This window comes from Canis lupus, chromosome 23, assembly GCF_048164855.1.
Source record: "Canis lupus baileyi chromosome 23, mCanLup2.hap1, whole genome shotgun sequence".
NCBI lineage: Eukaryota > Metazoa > Chordata > Mammalia > Carnivora > Canidae > Canis > Canis lupus.
The window spans coordinates 15,141,968-15,162,986 of record NC_132860.1 but is presented as its reverse complement, the minus strand read 5'-3'; the positions used below and the strand labels follow the sequence as shown (position 1 = coordinate 15,162,986).

At 44.4% G+C, this 21,019-nt stretch overlaps 1 protein-coding gene and 1 long non-coding RNA gene across 5 annotated transcripts in view; one reads left to right on the top strand and one right to left on the bottom strand.

Moving 5' to 3' along the window:
• LOC140614773 (uncharacterized) overlaps window positions 1-19,692 on the bottom strand; it is a 108,100-nt gene extending 88,408 nt beyond the window's left edge. The window contains exon 1 of one of the 2 annotated variants that reach the window (XR_012015551.1): window positions 18,617-19,692. This is a non-coding gene — a long non-coding RNA (uncharacterized lncRNA). The remainder of the gene's footprint in view (window positions 1-18,616) is intronic. The other variant, XR_012015552.1, reaches the window with a different exon arrangement.
• The window catches only part of TEAD1 (TEA domain transcription factor 1), a 268,795-nt gene continuing 265,434 nt past the window's right edge, over window positions 17,659-21,019 (top strand). The window contains exon 1 of one of the 3 annotated variants that reach the window (XM_072794037.1): window positions 17,659-17,808. The gene's annotated coding sequence lies outside the window, so the exon portion shown is untranslated. Of the gene's footprint in view, window positions 17,809-18,564; window positions 18,660-21,019 lie in introns of those variants that run through there. The other 2 variants (XM_072794036.1, XM_072794035.1) reach the window with 2 other exon arrangements.

Genomic DNA, 21,019 nt, shown 5'->3' with positions numbered 1-21,019 from the left:
ACATGGGTGATCCTTATTTTCTTCTTTATGATTTTCCCAATTTTGATATAATCGACATGTTTTATTTTTGAATCAACACACACAAGAAAAGCATTCTATAATGTAAGCCAACAGTTTGGAATGAAGGCAGTTTTAAGAACCTGATCCTTGTATGGGCCTGTTTAAGCTTTTGAATATTTAAAGGAAAAACTGCTCCAACAGGCCCAGTCACTCCTTCATTGACATGTGCCCAGTAGCAACTAGGACAGGGAGTTGGGATGTAGAGGTTACCAGGAGAAAGTTAGGACAGATCTCGTCAAATCAGTGGACTGAGAGGAAAACAAACACAATCTAACAGGATGGACAGTGACGGGGTGAGTTGGGGAACCAGCCATCAAGGATCTTAGGGTGCGTGAACTCAACCCTGCCTTATAGGGTATGGTTGTCCAGTGTTTTAATTGTAGCCAGTGTTCCTCCACAGCTGGACATTATTTTTTAAATTTTATGCAATATTTGCTTAGAGTTACTGGCATATTTTTAAGTATGTTCATCATTAGTTCATACTCCTCACATTTCCATATGGGTTCATTTTTCCCTTTGGCTGAGGTAAAGCCCTTCAAATTTCCTTCTGTGAATATCTGTGGGTGGAATAATCTCTCATATTTGTATCTGTTTAAACTTTTTTCCTTATTTCTAACACATTCTTGAAATATATAATATATATATTTAATTGGTTTAGAATTATAGTTTATTTTCTCTCAGCATAATGAAGATGCTACGCTTCTAGCTGCCATCAGATTTGCTGTTGAAAAGTCAATCACCAATGTTGCTCCTTTATAGGTGATGTGTCTTTTGCCTCTCAATGTTTTGAAATTCTCTTCTGAGGCACCTTGGTGGCTCAGTTGGTTAAGAGTCTGCCTTCAGCTCAGGTCATGATCCCATACTCCTGGGATCAGCCTGGTGTCAGGCTCTCTGCTCTATAAGGAGTCCGCTTCTCTGTCTCGCTGACCTCCCCCTGCTCGTACGCACACTATCTCTAAGAAATAAGTAAAATCTTAAAAAATAAAAAATAAAAGTAAATGAAGTAAATCTCTTTTAATTTGGTGTTTTTCAGTTATCTGATGATGTGTCTAGAGATGAGTTTTGTTTTTATTCATCCTGCTTGGGATTCACTGGAATTCCTGCACTTAAAGATGTTTTCAACACCTCTGAAAAATTCTCACTTACTATGAATTTGAATATAATCTTATTTTCTTTATCTCTTTATAAGCAGCTTTACTGATATATAATTTATATAACCAAAGTTCACCTGTTTAAATTTTATAGTTCTTAGAAGGACAAATATGGTTAAAATGTCTATAATACCCAATCTACAGATTTAATGAATCCCTATCAAAATACCAACAGCATTTTTCACAGAAGTAGAAAAATAATCCTAAAATTTGTACAGAACCACAAAGACCCCAAATCGCCAAAACAATCTTGGAAAAGAGCAACAAAGCTGGAGGTATCACAATTTCAGGTTTCAAAGACTACTACCAAGCTGTAGTAATCAAAACAGCATGCTACTGGTATAAAAACAGACACGTAGATTAATGAAACGGGATAAAAAGCCCAGAAACAAACTCACAATTATATATGGTCATTAATTTTTGACAAAAGGCAAGAATATGCAATGGGAAGAAGACAGTCTCTTCAACAAATGGTGTAAAAAAATGAAACTGGAGTGCTTTCTTTCACCAAACACAAAAATAAACTCAAAATGGATTATAGATCTAATACGAGACCTGAAACCATAAAAATCCTAGAAAACCACACACACAGTAATTTCTCAGACATGGGCTGTAGATGGGTCTCCCTAAGCAAGGGAAACAAAAGCAAAAATAAAATAAAATCTTCTGCACAGCAAAGGAAATAACCAAAAAAGTCTACCTACTGAAAGGAGAAGATACTTGCAAATGACATATCTGATAAAAAGTTAGTATCCAAAATATATAAAGAACTTATGCAACTCAACACCAAAAAAACAAATAATCCAATTAAATAATGGGCAGAAGATATGAAAAGACATTTCTCCAAAGAGAAATGTCAGATGGCCAACAAACACAGGAAAAGATACTCAACATCACTCATCATCAGGGAAATGCAAATCAAAACTACAATGAGATATCACGTCACACCTGTCAGAATGGCTAAAATCAAAAACCCAAGAAATAACAAGTGTTGGTGAGGATGTGGAGAAAAAGAACCTTCGTGCACTTTTAGCAGAAATGCAAACTGGTGTAGCCATTGTGAAAAACAGTATGGAGTTTCCACAAAGAATTAAAAATAGAACTGCCCTGTGATCCAGTAATTGCCCTACCAGGTATTTATCCCAAAATATGAAAACAATAATTCAAAATGATATATGCACCCCTATGTTTATTGCAGCATTATTTACAGTAGCCAATTATAGAAGCAGTCCAAGTGTCCATCGACAGATGAATGAATAAAGAAAATGTGCTATGAGTGTAAACACACACACACACACACACGGTGGAATATTATTCACCCATAAAAAAGAATGAAATCTTGCCATTTGCAGCAACAAGGATGAAGCTAGAGAGTATAATGCTAAATGAAATAAGTCAATGAAAAATACCATGATTCCACTCATATGTAGAATTTAAAAAACAAAAAGGGAATAAAGAGAGATAAACCAAGAAACAGACTCTTAACTATAGAGAACAAACTGATGGTCACTAGAAGGGAAGTGTGGGAGAGGATGGATAAAATAGGTGAAGGGGATGAGGAATACACTCCTCATGATGAGTACTGGGTAATGTATAGAATTGTTGAATTACTATTTTATACACATGAAACTAATATAGCACTGGACGTTAACAATATTGGAACTAAAATGAAAAAACTAATAAATTAAGTGTGTAGTTCTATACAGTTTGGAGAATATTTAGAATTGTACACCATGATCATAATTTTGGACACTTTACCTCCAAAAGAATCCTTACACCTGTTAGTAATCACTATGCATTCCTACCCGACCTGCTCCTGCCTAGTCCAAGGAAATCACTAATCTACTTTCTTTCCCCATAGATCTGCTATTTTGGACATTTCATAGATCAGACTCTCCTAGAAATTACATATAAGTAATTACAATGTAGGATAATTTGTTAGGGGTTAATTTCACTTACTATAAGGTTTTCGAGATTCATTCATGTTGTAGCATATGTCTGTACTTCATTCTTTTTTATTGCCAAATAGCATTCTATTGTATGGATATACTACATTTTGTTTATTCACTTATCATTTGGGTTATTTGAATTTTTTGGCTTTTGTGAATATGCGGTCATGAGCACCTGTATATAAGTTTTTGTGTGGGTGTATATTTTCATTTCTCTTGTGTAAATACTATGTAATGGAATTTCGAGGTCCTATGTTAACTCTATGTTTAGGATTTTTTTTGAGGAGCTGTCAGACTGCTTTCCAAAGTGGCCACTGCACCATTTTCCATCCCCAGTATCCCAGCATGTGATGCCTCAATTTTCCATCCTCATTATCCTTTCTGGAAATATGACTAACTGTATGCTAGACATTCTCACTTTTCCAACATAACTCATAACCTCTCATTTTCCCAATCTCTTTATATTCCAAATATAGATCCATTAACTCTATTATCCAGTTAACTAATTCTATCTCCAGTGGTAGAACCCATCTTTCAAATGGGTTTTTTACTTTCAACTATTAAAAATTAAATTTTGAGAATTTCTATGTGGACTTTTCTCCATTCTAGCAAGTTATTCTATGCACGTATTTTAAGCTTGTCATATATTTATTTAAACATATTGTATTAGGTAACTCAGGCTGCCATAACAAAATACCATAGACTTAAACAACAGACCTTTATTTCCTCACAGCCTGGAGGCTAGAAGTCTGAAACCTGGATGCCAGGACAGTAGGGTTCCTGGTGAGAGCACCTTCTTACCAAGGGCTCAGATGGTGGAGAGCGCGCCTGCTTTCTGGGGTCTTTTTCTCTGAAGACACTAATCCTATCAGGATCCCATCCTTATGACATTAAACTTATTTCCTTACCCCTAAACTGTCACATCAGGGGTTAGGGCTTTACCATAAAATTCTAAGGAGACACAACTCAGTTCACGACATATACTGAATTTGGTTACTCCAAAGGGTGATGGCCTAGTGTCTGAACACATAAAGGCTCTGTTTCTACCTTGTATTTTTTTCTGCTGTTTCTCAAGACGATGCTTTGCTTCTTATTATTTGTCTTACAATGAGTTTCTCATTTTTGTTGGAACTTCATCTGTAAGAATTTTTGGAGGCCTGGATTGAGTTTGAATTTTTCCAGGAAGGATTTTCAGTTTGTACCTCTCCGTCAACCAGGGGTCTAAAAATAGGGGATTGCTTTAAATAATACCATCAGCTTGCTTTTTTCCCCTCCAAAAAACTGTGTGAACCCATTTGATGGCCCATTTGTGGTTACGAATTTTCAGATGATTCTTTTCCCTGACATCCAGAACCGAGGACAAGTCACGCACCAAGTTTTTTTCCTGCTGTGTCCTTTTTTCAGTAACAATGTTTTTCTCTTTCCTCTTACAGTAAGAGTAGAGTCCCAGCTTTATGTCAGGGTCTCATATATGATTCATTTTTTGTAGTTCCCAGCCAGCTTTGCCTTCTATTTCTCCATGTACCACCTATTAAGAGGTCAAGTTCTTTCCAGTTCAGATAAACATTTAAAATAATGTTTAAAAATATTTTTTTTTAGGGATCCCTGGGTGGCCCAGCGGTTTGGTGCCTGCCTTCAGCCCGGGGTGTAATCCTGGAGACCAGGGATAGAGTCCTGAGTCGGGCTCCCTGTATGGAGCCTGCTTCTCCCTCTGCCTGTGCCTCTGCCTCTCTCTCCCTCTCTCTGTGTCTCTCATGAATGAATAAATAAAATATTTATATATATATATATTTTAAACTAACATTTTTATCATTTAATTAGGAAAGTGTGGCAAGTGATCACTCAAATGGCCCCAATGAATTATGCCTCCCTGTGTCGGTGCTCCTTTGCAGTGTAACTCTGCGGGTCCAATTCCTCCCATCGAGAGCTGAGGTCTGGATCTGGGCTGTCCTGGGACTTGCTTTGACTAATAGAGTCTGTTGTAAGTGATGTTGTATGACTTGAGAGGCCTTTTTGCTTTTGCTTTCCTGGAACACTTCCAGCATCACTTGAGGTCCTAGATGAAAGACCAACATGAGCAGAGCAGCCAAGCCATCCCAGTCATCTCAGTTGGGACCTCAGACACGAGAGTGAGGACATCTGAGAAGGCCTTCTCCACCCAACTCACTAGCTGAATACAGTCACATGAGTGAACTCGGGTGACACAGCTGAGCCTCCTAGCCTATCCGTAGAATTACAAGAAATAACAAATTATTTTTATTTTAAGCCACTAAGTTGTTATCTGTCAATAGAAAACTGATGCAAAGGATCATTTAGGATATATAATCCACAATACTGCTGGAAAAGTATGTCCCCTGTGGAGCATAAGAACCTAAAGGGGTGAGGAGGGCAATTACATTGGGAGGACAGAGGCAGGAAGTGGCGAAGAGAAATTGGTTACAATAAGGGGGTTGATCAGGTCATATACGAAGAATAATGGGAGCCAGTTTTCTCACTGATGGAAAAGGGAGTTACAAATATGGAGTAGAAAAAACTGGAATGAATCCAAAGGTATTTGACCAGAGTTGGAGATACCAGTATAAACTCGTGATTAAGTAAGAGAGAAATATAGATGTAAGTATATGTGTGATTACATACATATATTATTTAATTATGTCTATTAAGATATACCGAGAAAAATGGGACACCTGGGTGGCTCAGCAGTTAAGCCTCTGTCTTCAGCCCAGGGCATGATCCCGGGGTCTTGGGATCGAGTCCCACATCGGGCTCCCTGCATGGAGCCTGCTTCTCCGTCCCTCTGTGTCTCTCTTGAATAAATAAATAAAATCTTTTAAAAATAATATACTGAGAAAAGTAACACCCCAAAAGCACTGAATCAGAAAGTGGCAATGTGCTCAAAAAATGATGGGCCACGTCAAAAGGACATGGAAGCCAGTTGAAGGGGCTCTGACTGGCCAAATATGGTATGATTTGATCATCAAAATAAGTGATAATAATGGATTATAACCCATTGAATAAAATAAGAGTCTAAGCATCTCTTCAGATATTTTGTTTGTTTTAAAGATTTTATTTATTTATTCATGAGAGACACAGAGAGAGAGAGAGGCAGAGACACAGGCAGAGGGAGAAGCAGGCTCCATGCAGGGAGCCCAACGTGGGACTCGATCCCGGTCTCCAGGATCACACCCTGGGCTGAAAGTGGTGCTAAACTGCTGAGCCACCTGGGCTACCCTCTACAGATATTTTAAAAAATGAACAAAGTGAAAGTTTGGTGAGACACAGTATAGTTACATGCTATGGAAGTATCTCCCCATAAATTACTTATTAAGCAGAGTGGCTTAACAGTGGAGAAGCATGAGAGACACTACCTCAATCAAGTGGTCACACTTAACATCACCAATGATGTGACAAATTCCCATCAGGCATGGCATAACAGCATGCAATGAGAAGAACACACCATGACTACTGTTGGTATGCCTGCCCCAAATGGGAAGTTGTATCTAATCATGAGGAAACAGACAAACCTATATTAGCTGGCTATTGCTGAGTCCAAACTTACCCCTAAACTTTGTGGATCAAAACAATATGTATCATCAGTTTCTGTAGGTCAGGAATACGGGCACAACTTGGGTAGGCTCTGGCTTAGGCTCTTCTCTGAGGTTGCCTGAGAACTCACTTCCAAGGTGGCTCATTCATATGGCTGGCAAGTTTGTGTGACCAATGATGAAATGCTTTAGTTAATCTCCATGTAGGGCTTCCCTGCAGGGCTGTTTGAACATCCCCATGATTCAATGGCTGGCTTCCTCCAGAGCAAGCAATCCAAGACACCGAGGCAGAAGCTGCAGTGTCTTTTATGACCTAGCCTCTAGGTACACGTCATTTCTGTAGTGGTCCACTGGTCATACAGGTCACCCCTGATTCAATGTGGGAGGGGACTTACATGAGAACATGAATACCAGGGGATGAGAATCATTGCAGGCCATTTGGGAGCCTGGCTACCACAAACCCAAATGAAAGGACCAAGATAGCTGACATATAATCTTCAAAACCATTATAATTGTGAAAGTTAAGAAAATGCTGAGGAACTGACTCACATTAAAGGAGACGAAAGAGACATGACAACCACATGTGACACGTGATTTGGGATAGGTCCTTAGCTCCCTATTAGAGAATTGGGAAAACCTGAATTCAGTTTGAAGCTTATAAGTGTCAATTTCCCAATTTAGGTGTTTGCATGGTTCTTGTTTGGAGGAAAGACACAATAAAGAATTTGGGGGTGATGGGGTGTCATGTCAGCAACTTTCTCTCATCTTTTCTGAATATTTGAGATTATTTTTTAAAAAGATCTTATTTATTTGATAGGGAGGGAGAGAGAAGGGGAGGAAGGGAGAGGGAGGAGAGAGAGAGAGAGAGAGCGCGCGCGCGCGCGCGCGCGCGAGCAGGGGGAGCAGTAGAGGGAGCTGCAGAAGAGGGAGAAGCAGACTCCCCGCTGAGCAGAGGGACCAAAGTGGGGCTCTATCCCAGGACCCTGGGATCATGCCCTCAGCCAAAGGCAGAGACCCTGAGACACCCAGGTTTCCCATATTTGAGATTATTGGAAGAAAAACATACATTCTGTTCAAACCAGTGAAATAATTCAAATCATTTAAAAATATTACATTGAAGTTCTTTAACTCATAATTTTTAAAATAGACCTTTTTTTTTTTAATAGACCTTCTTTTAAAAGTCACAGAGCTTTAATCTTGGGAAACACAGAAAAAGCCAAGGGAAAAAAATAATCTATAATCTATAATATTTTAGCATGAAGCTCTCTGGGCTTTTTTCTGTGCATACATATATATTCACATATATTTTTTAAAAAATTATAAACATGATATGCTGTTCACAAATTTATCATAAACCTATCCTCCAGCCAGTCATATTTTGCTACAACATAAAAAGAGATTACTTACCCACTTTTATACATCCAGTCAGCAATGAGGCTGAGATTCAGGACAAGTTTTGCCTCTCTCCACAGCCTATACTTTTTCTCCCTGCATTCCCCTCCCCTGCTTGCCTCCTTACCTTCCTGGGCTGCCTCCCCACCTCCTTGCCCCCAGACAGGAAAAAAAAAAATAGCACAGATTTCTTTCTCACCAACCAAAATGTATCAATAATGGCACTGATGCTTACCAGCTGTGTAGCTCTGCAATTCTCGGCACCCATTCACACCTGTCTTCCCAGGCTCTTCCAAAGAGGTGTATTATTTTTTAATGCACCGACTTCATCCTCAGGGCATTTACATAGCTAATTGCTGTCACAGTCCCCATTTTATGATATTCTTTTCATATTTGAAATAGTGCGGCATGGTTTGCCACTGGCCCCTTTTGAACTGATGATGGGATATGTCTGGGAATGAGTCAATCAACCATTATTTGAATATCCGCGATGCACAAGATTCTGCATTCTTCTAAAAACTTAGGAGTGCAAAGATGTAAATGCTAATTACTTGCCTGGAAGTATTCTGAAATTCAACTAGAGAGAGAAGAGAAATGTCCATACAACAGCACACAGTAGCATCAGGCAGTCTGTGCTCAGTGATGTCTGGGCTTTTATTGTCAGAAAGATTTCCTCAGCCCCCATTGGTGGAGGGATGTTTGTGGAGCAAGTTTTTCTGGCAAGAGAAATAGTAATAATAAAGATATAGTGGCAAGAATGTTTCAGACTTGTGTGGTGGAGAGTGAAGAGATGAGTATGGCTAGAAGGTGACAGAAAAAAATGGGCAAGAAGTTAGGCCAGGGGGGTGCCTGGATGGCTCAATTGGTAGAGCATGCGACTCTTGATCTGGGGGTCATGAGTTCAAGCCCCACATTGGGCATAGAGCTTACTTAATAAAAAAGTAAAAGACAAAATGGGTTTAAAAAAAAAAAAAAGGCCAGGGACTGATGGTGGAAAGCCTTGAATGCCACTTTAAGAACAAACTTTATCAAATGGGAAGCAATTGTGTGGGATGAAAGCCAGGCCCTGGGTGGAAAATGAGAATGTAGAGTCTTTCTGCAGACAGCTCCCTAGAGTCAAATGGTAGGAAAAGGAAGGGGAAGATGAGATGAGCCAAAAGGGTAAATTAAAATTATTGACAACACTGGGGAAGCCATGCGTACTTGAAAGCTGGGAAGACAGTGCTGGTGGAGGGAAAGATGGAAGACAACAAAGGGAGAGAGAACCATTAGCAAAGTGTGTTCTCCAGAGAGGTGAAGGGGAGCAGAATCCAGAACATCCACGTTGATGGAGAAGTTGGGGAAGAGCTTATCTTTGAGAAGGAGGGAAGTCACATACTCTGAGGCAGGAGGGATGGAGACTGGCTTAAGTATGGAGATGGATGTGGAGTGGAGAAAAATGTAAAAGATGTGTTGTCCTGGGCTGAGCCTAGGCTCAGTGGGTTCAGGGCAGCGGACAAGGAGTGGTCTGGTTTGGAGAGTGATGGTGATGGTTTAAAATGAGATCAGTGGCTCAGAGGATAGATGGGAAAGAGGAAGGAAACCTGATGAGAGAGTACAGACCTGCAAAGGCATATCCATGCCCAGATCCCCATGATGTGGAGCCATTTCTCATGAGCAAGTTGGGGCTCTCCTAGGGGTGGATAAATTCCTCCAGTCCTGGCTTTGTCTTCTCCCATAGCCTTGGAAGTCTCAGGGGCTAGGATTTCCCAGGTTCTCTGGCAGCATTATGCAGGAGAATTTTCTGTAATGATACAAATGCTCTATATTTGCACTTTCTATTATGGTAGCCAGCCACCAGCTACCTGGTGGCTTTTGAGTACTTAAAATGTGGCTAGTGGGATTAGGAACCACATTTTGAATTTTTATTTAATTTGAATTAATTTAAAAAGCGCAAATGGCTAGTGGTCACCTCATCGGACAGAGCAGCTACTGAATAGCCCCTTTCTTCTTAGTGGAGGAGATAAGAGCAGTGGAGGATAGAGTTCAGACAGGAGATTGTGCTATTGAGAAGCATTAGTTTTTCCAGAAACTACTCTGGTTGGCCTTCCCAAGAGGAGGTTTGCAGTTTCAGAACTCCACATCACCTTCTCTATGCTCGTGATAAACAGACTCACAAGGATCAGTTGTTCTGGAGAATTTTTTTTCCTGACCAGATTCTGGAGAGGTCTTTAATGATAGGTCTGTCCTTGAATCCATATATCTGGGAAGTAGAATTAGCTATCACAAGGGATATGTGGGATATGAGGGAATGTGGAAGCTGAGGAGATCATTTCACTCAGGCCAAAGGAGCTTCTGTTGTCCAAGGAGGGAGTCTGAGGTCCTACAAAAAGGAGGCCTAGAAACAGAGACCTAGATTCAAACTGTGGTCCTCAAACATGTTATACAACCATTTTAATTCCACATGTATAAAATGGAAAGAATGATACCTACCTGAAAAGGCTGCTGCAGGTGTTACATATAATTAATGACATTCACATTTAGTCTTTTTAAAAATGATTCAGCTATTTGAGAGAGACCGAGTGAGTGTGTGGGGTGTGGGGAGGGGCAGAGGCAGAGTCTTTTAAGCAGAATCCTCACTGAACACAGACCCTCCCATGTGGGGCTCGGGCTCACGACCTTGAGATCATGGCCTGAGCAGAAATCAAGAGTCAAAGTCTTAACTGACTGAGCCACCAGGCACTCCCATATTCATTCTGCATTGATTGCTCCCTAATATGAGAGGTACTAGGAATAAAATGGTAGGCAATGCAGGTATGATTCTTGTTCCACTATTTCACTGCCTTATGTTCTAGTGTGTGAAGATAGGCATTGATCAAACAATCGCAGAAGTATACACATCTCTATAATATAATTATGTTCCATAAAATTACAGACTGTGATAAGTCCAGGAAGGAAAAGTACAGGTGATGTGATTTCTAAAATATGTTTGCAGACTTTTTGACACTCTCCCTCTAAAAGGTAGTACCTAATTCTTCTCCCATTGGATGTGAGCCAATCCTAGTGATTCAGTTCTAATGAATAGAATATGGTAGAAGGGATGCTATTTGGCTTTTGAAGCTAGTTCATAAAAAAGATACAGCTTTTTTGTCTCTCTTTCCTTCCCCTCCACCTCCCCTCCATTTCTTCCCACTTTCTCAATGTTTGAATTCAAGTCACCATGTTGTGAGGAGGACCAAGAAATATGGAGAGGTATATGTACAGAGAAACTGAGTCCTCTTACCAGCAGTCAACAACAACTTGCCAGCCATATGAATGAAAAGTCTTGAAGGGGAAACTCTAGTCCCAATCAGACCTACGGGTGACCACATTCCCAGCTGACATCTGACTGCAATCTCATGAGAGATCACAAGCTAGAACCACCTAGCCAAGCCATTCCCAAATGCCATGCCTGACCCACGGAAATTATGAGAGACAATAAATGATAATTACTGGCTTAAGACATTAAGTCTTGGAGATATTTGTTACCCAGCACTAGATAACTAATAAAATAATAATTAAAAAAAATCACGTGATAAAGTCTGGGGTATCAAGAAAAACAGGAGAAAAAATTTAAATAAAGAGGTGGAGGTGGAGGAAGATATTCTAAGGAGCTGTATTAACACAAACAAGGGCCTGGGGGCAAATGATCAGTTTGAGAACTAAAAATTATCCAGGGTGCTAGGAGCACAGTTGAGTGGAAGAGAAGCAGGATGCCTGAGAAGGGAGGGAGGGGTTCAATCATGCAGAGCCATGGAATAACTTTTTCGAAATGTGGTTGGACACTCTTAAAGAAGTTTTAGCAGTTAGAGATGCATTGAGACTAACAACTTGGTTTTTGGTGCTTTTCCCAGGGATGGGAAACACCCGATAAGGACGATCCAGTGGAAGATCATGGTTCTGTTTGACATGCTTTTGAGATGCCCAGGTTATGTTGTCCAACAGGACACCAGATGTACACATCTAGAGTTTCAAGGAGCCATATGGATTGCATGTGCATGTTTGAAAGACAACAGCAAACATATAGTGATGGAAACCAATGGAGTAAATTGGTAAAATCAACTGGAGACAGGATACAGGATAAGAACAGAAGAATGCCTCGGATCTAGAACAACGCAGTTTAACAACTAGCTAGTGGAGGACGGGTCAGTCAGGGAAGGACGGTGAGATACAGCAGAGGTATAGGGAAACTGAAATTGTGCCAGGGAGAGAGACTATTACAGAGAGGTAATAATCAACCATGTCAAATAACCCAAGGTGAGGGTCAATGAAAGGCCCACTGAACTAATTCAATTGAGTCTTGAGGGCTAGAAAAACATCTCTTTTGAGGGAAGAAGTGATGGAGACAAAAGCCCACATGGACAGGGGCAAGGAATAGCGGGAGTTAGAGAAATGGAGGAAATGAGGTCAGACAACTCTTTTCAGAAGTTCAGTTGAGAAAGAGAGGAGAAAGTAGAAGATTCAGATGAGGTTAGAGTTTGTTGTTTTGGGGAGGGAGGGACACCTGAGTGGCTCAGCAGTTGAGCATCTGCCTTCAGTTCAGGGGGTGATCCCCGGTCCCCCCGGGATTGAGTCCATCAGGGACTCAATCCCTGCAGGGAGCCTGCTTCTCCCTCTGCCTATGTCTCTACTTCTCTGTGTCTCTCATGAAAAAATAAATAAAATCTTAAAAAAAAAAAAAAAGATGGGAAGGAGACCTCTGTCTGTTTAAATGCTGATGGAAAGGATCCCATAGAGAAAGAAGTTTGTGATCTGGACAAGAGGATTATGAAAATGAGGTGGGGGGGGGCATGAAAGGATTCAGAACAAGGTCAAACCCTGGGCACAGGCGGCATTGTGATATTAGTGGCTCTATTTAACACTTATTTTTAACTTAAAAAAATTGTAAATTACAACAGATGCGTATAAAAGAGTCTAAAACAAATACAGTAGTCCCCACCTGCCCCTTATCTATGGTTTCTGTGTCTGGTTTCGGTTACCCAAGTTCAACTGTGGTCCTGAAGCAGATGATCCCATCGTCAGAAGGTCAATAGTAGCCTACCTCTACGTCCCCAATGCCTGTGCCATTCACCTTGATTCATCTCATCATGGGTGTATTTTGCCCTCTTACATCATCGCAAGAAAAAAGGGTGAGTATAGCATGGATATTTAGAGAGCTAGAGAGACCACACATAGCTTTTATTACAGTGTATTATTGTAATTGTTCTATTTTATTACTATTGTGAATCTCTTTTTGTGCCTAATATATATATATATATATATATATATATATATATATATATATATGATTTAATTTATTTATTTGTGAGAGACATAGAGAGAGGCAGAGACACAGGCAGAGGGAGAAGCAGGTTCCCCGCAGGGAGCCTGATGAGGGACTGGATCCCAGGCCCCCAGGATCACGACCTGACCCAAAGGCACCACTGAGCCATCCAGGCTCTCCATGCCTAATTTATAAATCAAACTTTATCATAGATAAGCATGTATAGGAACAGATATAGTATATATAGGGTTCAACACTATCTACACCTTAGGCATCCACTGGGGTCTTAGAATGTATCCCCTCAGATAAAGGGGGACTTCTGTAGAAAGCTTAATGGGTCATTATAGTAAACAACCATATAACCAGACAAAAACAGAGCATTGTCTATATTTCAGAAGCCCCCTCCCATGTTTATTTTTCTTGTCCAAATGCCCTATTCCCAGTGGTAAGAGTTCATGTTCTTCTATTTTTTCTTTCCGGTTTTACCACCTAGGTATATATCCCCAAATAATGCTGCTTAATTTTGCTTGTTTTTGAACTTTATATAAAACAATTGTACTATATGGATTCTTTTATTTCATGTTTCTTTCAGTCGATATATTTTTAGCATTCATCCATGTTGTTGCATGGACTTTGTTGTCAGATCTGTATACTCTTCTGATGTATGATTATATCACAATTCATTTATCCTTTCTGCTATTACTGGACATGTAGGATGTTTCTTTTTTAAGTTTCGTGATCTCCTACTTTTAAAAAATATTTTTATGTATTTTAAAAATTGTTTTTAAGTATTCTCTATGCCTGCTGTGGAGCTTAAACTCACAACCCCGAGATCAAGAGTCAGACGCTCTACTGACTGAGCCATCCAGGCGCCCGTCCTGTTTGGGGTATTACAAAAATACCACAACAAACATTCTTGCATGTGTGTCCTGATGCACATGTACCCGAGTTTCTCTTGGCTGTATTCCTAAGAGGAACGTTTGGGTCCTAGAATATGCCTATCTTCGACTTCATTAGTTAATACCAAACTTTCCCAGAGGTCATACCAATTTATACTCCTATAAGCTACTCAACTTCACTAGAAATGAGACAAACTGTATCATTAATCTTAATAATACATCTTTACTGATTTTGCAAAGAAGTATCTTCCTGAGCCAGGTGCTTCCTTAGGGTAAGTGCTAACCTGCCAACTCTTCCTTTCTAGCTTGGGGCTGATTGAGTTCTATCTCAGCATGACATGTTACCATTAAGTGGATCATTGTTTCTCTTATGTGTTACAAGTGAGGTTCTTCCTTGGTTAAGACTTGGAAGTAAAAAACTCTCTTACATTATAGGTAATACATATAATTGTTACATCTTGCGGTAGATCACCCCTGCACATGGTTGAACTTTTACAGTTAGCATAGTGCTGCATTTGGGTGGCTAAGTGGAAGATTAAGAGCATGAAATATGGACCTGGAGGACTTCCTGGGTTTGAATCATCATTCTGTACTTTCTAGCTGTATGATCCTGCCCAAATTATTTCACCTCAGTTTGCTCATCTAGAAGATGAGAAAGTACCTACCTCGTAGGGTGGATGGTGGGGCTTAAATGGTGTAATTAGTGAAAAGTACTTTTAAAAGGTGCCTGGCATCCAATTGCTTTGCTATATATCTGTTATAGGTTTAGGGGCAGTAGAGGTCAGTGTTTATGAACATGGGCTGAAGTTAGAAGGAAATCAGGTCTTGGCTCTACTCTCTCCGGACTGCAGATCATTGGATGAGTCATATAATCTCCCCATACCTCAGTTCCTCACCTGTATAAACGGAGATATGAATCATTCATTACCTTGTACAGGTGCTGTAAGGATTGAAATGGCAAATGAAAAGTACCACGTGCTGAGTGTGGGTGTCGCACACCCTAATTGCTGTCATTTTAGCAGGTGGTAGCTACTGTTCCTGCCCTCAGATGCTGGGGGTGAACAGCTGCTGGGCCCTGACATCCATCGGTCCTATACACTATCCAGAGGAGTGTAAAAATGTGTGGAGAGATAAAAAAATTATTCCCATTTGTGTGTAGGTCCCGGGCGATGTACACTTGGGCTCAGGTATGGCGTCATCCCAATACACCGGTACCTAAGGAATACAATAGTGTGTCTGGAGCAGGGAATGTGAGGGTCTTAGGGAGGAAATATCTAGTTGAGTAGCCTTCTAGAAGAGGTTTTTAAGATAAGTCTCAAGAAACATCCATACAAATGGGAGAAGTTGGAGAAAATACTGGTCGTAAAAAGCTTTGACTCTCGGGTCAAAGTATTTTTCCTTAATTCAGCAAGAAATGGGATATTTTGTGTTGTTGCCAGGTGGCTGTGAGACGGGAGCTGGAGTATGAAAAATGTCCAGGTGCACTAGGCCAACAAACGGTGGTTTAGCAACCCCACTGTCTGGCTTGCACTGCCATCAGACTTTGGTACTTTTAGAAGATGATATTTGGAGATGGATACGCCTACTACACTTTTAATGCCAAATTAGTTATGTTTTTCTAACACATTTCCAAAAACCAGGGCAAAAGCGGCTGAGGTCATTATTGCAAACCTCACTGTATCACCTCATTGTTGCTTGCAAACTAGAGATAAAATGCATTAGTATGTACCTGTGGTGGCGGATACCCACACACGTGAGAAAATAGTGTAGAAATACAGGCTCACACAAATGAATACGATTAAGATTGGGGGAAATGTCAATAAGCTGGGTGGACTGCATCAACGCCAATATCCCGAGTGTGATATATTACACTTTTGGAGAACATTACCACTGGGGAGAGCTGGGCAGTGAACAAAAGATTTCTCTGTCCTCTTGTTTTTTTTTTAACATGTTAATCGGCAATTACCACAAAAAAGTTCCAATTAAAAAAACATTAGTAAAAGTCATGTTTTGTAGAAAAAGTGCCGTAGTAAGTCACATTCTGCTTCCCTCCATTGTCCATGAATTTAGGGGATCTAGGGACATATAAAATAGGCGCCATCGTTTACGTTGGGGAAGGGAGAGCCAGGTGCCTAGAAGAGGTCAGCAGTACAGGAGCTGCATTGCTACTCTGATCTCCGCGCAGCTGCCCAGGACAACCACGCAAGGCTTTAGGGGGCCGACTGCACCCGGCGGCTTTCGGGTCTACCCACCGGGTCCCCGAGGTCCCTTTTGCGCCTCCAAAGGTGGCGTTGGGACCTGCTCTTGCAGCGTGGAAGCGCACGGGAGCGGCTGAAGCGGCCGGACGCAGCCCTCTGAGGTTCGCGGGGCGTTTCCACCCAACCCACTCCTTTCGAGGAGTACGACCCCCGGGGCCGAGGGAACCGCGCTCGTGGAGCGGGTCGGGGAAGCCCGTGCGCAGGGCGGGGCCGCCAGCAGCTCGGATCGCGCTCTTCTCCGCTACGTGCGAGGGCCGCCTCCGCCTTGCCACGGGCGCCCCGAACTTTCGCAAAGTGTCGGAGGGAGGCCGCGGCGGGCTGCGCGTGCGGGCCCGGGAAGGCTCCACCGCGCCGCCCGCCGAGCCGCCGCCCGCGTTTCCAGAACAGAAACTTCCCTTCCCCGAACCTGCGGGCGTCCGCGTGCGGGAAACTGAGGCAGGGCGGGCGGGCGCGGCGCGCGCAGCTCCCGCCCCGCGCGGGGAGCCCGGGCTTGCAGGGGTCGCCGCCGCGCGGACGCGGGCACCTCGGGGCCGCCCTCCGCGCCCTCCCCCGCCGCCCCGCCCCGCCCCGCCCCGCTCGGGACAAAGCCGGAGCCCGCGCCGGGAAGCCGGGACGCCGGGGGGCGGGGGCCGGGGGCGGGGGCGGCCGGGGCGGCTCCCGCGCGCGCCCCGCTCCCCCGTGGGCGCCAGGCTCCTCCCCGCCGCCCCAACGGCGATCGGCCGAGCGCGGCCCGCCCCGGAGCCCCATGACGTCACCCGCGGCGGCAGGCCCCGCCCCCGGCCCCGGGCGGCAGGCCGCATGACGTCACCGAGGCCCCACCCCTCCGGAGCGAGTTCGGTCCTGGCGTTCATTTCATTCCTGTCCTCATTCCGAACATTCTTAGCATCGCTCGCGCCGCGCCGCGCCGCCCGAGCCGAGCCGAGCCTCTGCCGCCGCCGCCGCGGCCCCGCCGCCCGCCGCGGGCGCCCCCAGCACTTCGCAGACTCGCTTCCCCCCCGCGGGCCGGTCCGCGCGGCGGGGCCCGGGCCCGGGGCGGCCGCGGCGGGACGCGGGCCATGCGGTGAAGCCCCCGCCGCCCCCACCCCGTGCGCCTTCGCCCGGAGCCGCGGGCAGCCGGGCCCGGGGCAGCAGCGCCGCGCGGCCGAGGGGTGGGGTGGCCCGGCCCGGGCGCCGGGAGCCGCGGAGGGAGCCGGGCGCGGAGCTGCGGGCGGGGGAAGCGGCGCCGAAGTTTGCCTCCGACTCGCCGGGCGCCGCGGCGGCTCCCTTCGCCGAGGTAAGTTGGCGCGCGGGGCTGCGGCCGGGGCAAGGGGGGCGCGGGGCGCGCGGGGCAGGGGGGGCGCGCGGGGCAAGGGGGGCGCGGGGCCGGCTCGGGCCGCTCCGCTTTGTGTGCGGCGGGCGGCGGGCAGGCGGCGGGACCCCGCGGGACCCCGCGCCCCCGCCCCCGCCCAGGTGAGCGCCGCCGCCGCCGCCGCCGCCGCCGCCGCGCGAGTTGCCGGGACGCCAAGTTGGGCCGCGCGCTGCCGAGCCCGCGCGGCAACAGGCGGCTCCCCGGCCGGCCGCGCCCCCCGCGCCCCGCGCCCCCCGCGCCCCGCCCGCACGCGCGCTCACGCGCACACACACGCACACGCACACACACGCACACGCTCGCAGCCTCGGGCACTTTGCACGGGTCTCTCGGGGAAGTCAGAAGTTCGGAGCGGCGCGGGCGCGGAGGGCAGCGGGCGCCGCCTCGGAGCCCCGAGCCGGCGGCCCCCCCGACCCCCCTCCCCGGGGCCCCCTCCTCCTCCTCCTCCTCCTCCCCGGAGCCCCCGCCGCCGGCCCCCGCGACCCCCCCGCCGCCCTCCGCGGCCCGGGGTCCGGGGTCCTGGGTCCTGGGTCCTGGGTCCGGGGCCCGGGGCCCGCCGACCCGCGGGGTGGCCGCCGGCGGGGCTCGCTCCTCCCCTAAGATGAAAGCAGGCACGGGCGCCTGTGCCGCTGCTCCAGGACCGCCGCCGCCGCCGCCGCTTCATTGCACATTCAAGTGGAAAATTTTCAGGAGTCAGCAGAAACATTGTGTCCAAAAAAGACTGAGTCGCACTTACCACCAAACCCTGGAGGAGACTCTCCCTGGAAAACTTCCCTTCGGTAGGAAATACTGGGGGATTTGTTTGTTTATTGGAAGAGAGAGGATCCCCAGGAGAGCAGAAAAATCAGGGGGTACTTCTTAGTCTTTGTTCGCAGCAGCAACACTGTTTTTCCAAAGTCCAGAGGCCCGTTTTCAAGAAAGTTCAACTTCCACGAGTTTCTCTTTTCTAAAATGCATTTGTGTGTGCGTGTATGTGTGTGTGTGTGTACATGTATATATATATAATTTTTTTTTTTTGAACTGAAGGAACATTTTTAAATGAGTTGGAAACAATAGGGGAGCTCACCCTTGCCTTATTCTTCCTCCCACGGAAATAAATAAAATCCAGATCATCATTTTCTTTGCTTTTTAGTTGTCTTTCTTTTTTTAAAGATTTATTTAAGGTCTGAATGGTGTCACTGTATAAAAATATTTATGAAACAATGAAATAGCAGCCACCAGCATTTCTCAGGAGGCTTGTTAACTTCTCAGAAGCAAGTGGCTGCCCGTGATTTGCAGAAATGAAAATTGACCTCAGTAAGCGCTGGAAACTCAGAGACAGATGATGTTCCAGGAGCGGGTAATGTAAAAAGGCCTGTTTTAAAAACAGTGCCTTGGAGGGAGCCCAGGTCCTGGGACGGAAAGGTCTGCGAAACCTATCAGGTTTCAAAATGGTTAAACAAGAGAATTTAAAATGCTGCAGATACTGCAAAGGAGCAGAACACTTAGCAGTTCAGGGCAACCACATGTTTCTTCCTCCCCACCCTTCTCCTTGATGGTTTCTGGAAGTTTTGGTGGTCTGATCCGTTTGCTGGTGTGCTGAGTGCCTGCAGGTGGTTACCTGAGTAGAGCGATCCCTTCGGGAGCATGTGATCTGACTGCATTGTCAAAGCAGGCAGTGGGCTCCTTTCTGTGTCGCCCGCCGGGGACTCCTGCCGGGGTGTCAGGCACGGGGGCACTCTGAAGGCAGTGCTGGGGCAGCGTATCTCGGGCTGTGTCCAGAGCTTCATCCTTTCACTATTGGGCTTGTGCCCTTTTGTAACTAGCACAGACAGTCTTTGGGGCCAGACTTAGATCCAACTTTGGTTAAGAATCTTTCCTCTTCAGAGGGAAATAGTAGAACTCATTACAAAGTGACTCAGGAAAGACAAATGGATTAGTTGAACCTTTGTCAACAGCGAGGTTTTGAATTGCTGATTATTTTTTTTTGGGGGGGGGGGAGTGGGGGGAAAGGCTTATTTTTCTAATCTCACTATTTCCATAAATGGTCACAGATATTTTTGTTTAGTATTTCTTTGTATGTGCAACTCGGTGTTGAGCTCTCAGGTTTCAGATTTTAAACCGAGTTTGTAATTCTTTTATTTGTTGTTGGTATTGAAAAATGAACTGATAAGCTGTGTTCCTGGTTCTTGCTGATGGTATAAAAGTGCCAACGTAGACCATTTTATTTTTAAAGTATTATTTGATCCACAATTTTAGGGGAATATTAGAATAGTCTTTTTTTTTTTTTTTTTTTTTACAATTTTGAAACAAAACCAATGTGACACTTTGCCTTGACTGTAAAATTTTTTTTGAATATAAGATATAATCTTTGTATAGATTCCTCCTCTTAGTGATCTTTCATAAAGTAAGAAATAGAACTCCATCCAGAGAACATGCTTGAGACATTGATGGAGGTTTTTTTTTTTTTTTTCCCTTTTCCCAAAACATAAACCAGGACTCATCACGACATATACTTAATGAGATTTAATTTAAAGAGGGAGTGCAACCTAGTTTAGTTTGAGCGGGATTGAAACAAATTTCTCAGGGAGAGGCTGCAAGGCGCTTCCTTGCATTGTGGTACAATGTGTGCCTAGGCCCCAGCAGCAGACTAATTATATGTGAGGGTGGGTGGGGGGGGGGAGGGGGCACTCTGGGAGAAGTCAGCTTCTTCGGTTCCCTTTTTTGTCTCTGTTACTTTATACAGGGAGAATTATGCATTCATACACTCTGGGGACCAATGTCCCCTTTTATTAAGAAAAAGGACAAGCAAGTCTTAAGGAAGAGGGTGTTTGAATTTTTTTTTTTTTTTTTTTTTTGCTGCCTGTGCTTTAGTCATTTAGAAACAGTTTTGAGTTCTGACGCTGCAGAACAGTGAGTACAGGAGGGCATCTCTCAATGGGAAAATTTGAGAAGAATATACTTGTAGTGGATCATCCATTTCTAGATCATATTTGTTATATTTTCAGGAGAAAAGTATGTAACAGGAACAGTGAGAGAATGTAGATCTCAGATGTTAGATAGGCCTTTGAAGAAATGAGCTGTACTATTAACCGTGTTTGAAGGTTCCTTGTTTTAGAAAGGGATCGATCTCTCCTACATGGTCAAACCAGAGCCTGTG